This window comes from Macrobrachium nipponense, chromosome 30 (assembly GCF_015104395.2).
Source record: "Macrobrachium nipponense isolate FS-2020 chromosome 30, ASM1510439v2, whole genome shotgun sequence".
Taxonomy (NCBI): Eukaryota; Metazoa; Arthropoda; class Malacostraca; order Decapoda; family Palaemonidae; genus Macrobrachium; species Macrobrachium nipponense.
The window spans coordinates 33,213,196-33,215,695 of NC_087218.1; positions in this window are offsets into that span (position 1 = coordinate 33,213,196).

A 2,500-nucleotide genomic window follows, 5' to 3' on the forward strand; every position below is an offset into this window, starting at 1 on the left:
TCGTCTTCACTGGTTTTCACATATTGCCCCAGTGCTTTGTTCTCGATGTTGACGCAGTCCTCTATTGCTTAGTAGTCCTCTGCCTCCTTCCTTTCGTGTTATGTATAGTCTGTCCGTATTTGCTCTTGGGTGTAGTGCTTTGTGTATTGTCATATGTTTCCTGGTTTTCTGATCTATGCTGCGGAGTTCTGCCTTCGTCCATTCCACTATTCCTGCGCTGTATCTGATTTCTGGCACTGCCCATGTGTTTATGGCTTTTATCATATTTCCGGCGTTAAGTTTTGACTTGAGTATCGCCTTGAGTCTCTGCATATATTCTTTCCTGATCGTGTCCTTCATCTCTTGGTGTTTTATATCCCCTCCTTCCATTATTCCCAGGTATTTGTATCCTGTCTCATCTATGTGTTTGATGTTGCTCCCTTCAGTTCCCGTTACTTTGCCTTTTTGTATGTTGACTAAGGCGCATTTTTCTATTCCAAACTCCATCCTGATGTCCCCAGATACAATCCTTACAGTCTGGATTAGGGTATCTATTTCCTTGATGCTCTTATTATTATTATTATTATTATTATTATTATTATTATTATTATTCACAAGATGAACCCAATTCATATGGAACAAGCCCACAGGGGCCACTGACTTGAAATATAATAATAATAATAATAATAATAATAATAATAATAATAATAATAATAATAATTATTATTATTATTATTATTATTATTATTAGTATCATTATTATTATCAGGTAGGAGGCCATCTTTTAAAAAAGTTTTATTGAATGTTATTGCCACTTCAGCGGCATCAATCTTGTAGAGGTTTTCCTCTATCTTTCTTATGGCGGCTTTCTCGTTATTGTTAAGGTAGGTGAGTAATTCACCGATATTAAGTGACATGCTGCTGAAGCAGCAGTAATATTCAATAAAACCTATTATTATTATTATTATTATTATTATTATTATTATTATTATTATGAACCCTCTTCATAGGAACAAGCCCACAGAAGGGGCCACTGACTTGAAATTGAAGCTCCCAACGAATAATACGGCCTTCATTAGAAAGAAGTAACAGAAGGTAATAGGAAATACAGTAAGAAGAGATCAGTTATTAAACAAATATAAATCAACAAATTAATAAGCAAACAAAACAGTAAGAAAAGGATAAAAAAGCAAAAGGAGAATTGCACGAGAGTAGAAATGCATCGTTGCATCTTCACTCGAACTTCTGAATCTCCAATTTCAGGACAAATCCTCTCAAGGGAGACTGAACACTACTTACTAATTTCAAGTTACCTGGATCATTTTCAAACGTCTCACAAACTGAAAGTGCTTTGTAAATCTCTCTCTCGTGGTTTTTTGACAAAGAAGTTTCAAGACAAACAGTCAATTGTACTCTAATTCGAAAGAAATATGATTTTTTTCCCTGTTCAAATATAGGCCGCATTGAATTCAGATATATGCATATGAACCTATTAAACGTAGTTGATTAGAAAATGTCGTTAAGGTCTACATAAAAAATGGTATATACCTGGGTATATTAAATTAATCTTAATTTCTACGGTTCTTTTATAATTGTTAAAGGTGGGCTTTCTTGCGCTCCAAAGTTAAACGAGTCAGAAAGTAAAAGAACAAGAAAATCATTGGAATAAAGTTTAATAATGCGAAGTTATTGCAGTTAAATTCCATTTAATTATTTAAACTGCACTCTGAACGCATCAGATGGCTCCCTTCTAGTAATCAGAGTAAATGTATAAAAAAACCTCTCTCGTCGTCTTCCCCTCATGAGCCCCTCCCCCTCACCCTTCCTCCCACCTCCCCTGACAGTCAACAGTCACCTCTGGTGTGTCTCACCTGTCTTCCTTCCCCCACCCGGTGAGAGAGAGAGAGAGAGAGAGAGAGAGAGAGAGAGAGAGAGAGAGAGAGAGAGAAAGGACTGTCCATACCACACGATGGGTTCTAACCTGCCTCCATCTAACGAAGGCGAGAGAAATCTTTGGAAAATATCTCATTTGATTTGTCAGTTTTTGTAATTAATCAAGTTATTAAATAAAAATGATCATTGTTATGGTTCATGCCTAAAGAATAACTTAATACGATAATAAGGAATGTACAGAATATGAGGAAGAAGAGAATATTAATAAAACAGATAGCCGTAATATTCTGAATGGATATAGGAGGAAACTTTGATCAAATTGGGAATATCGTTTAATTTATGCGTAGAGAGAGAGAGAGAGAGAGAGAGAGAGAGAGAGAGAGAGAGAGAGAGAGAGAGAGAGAGAGAGTACGTCGGTTTCATGTTGTGGTAACTTAACTAACGGTGACAAGGCTTTCGTTCATCATATCCTTGTGTGAGGAAGAAACCAAGCCAGTAGCTTCCCCCGCCCTCTCTCTCTCTCTCTCTCTTCTCTCTCTCTCTCTCTCTCTCAAATCCATTACCAACCTCTCTCAAGGCTTGAGGTCTCTCTGTATCTCTTTCTCTTTCCTTTCCTCTTCTTCTCGTC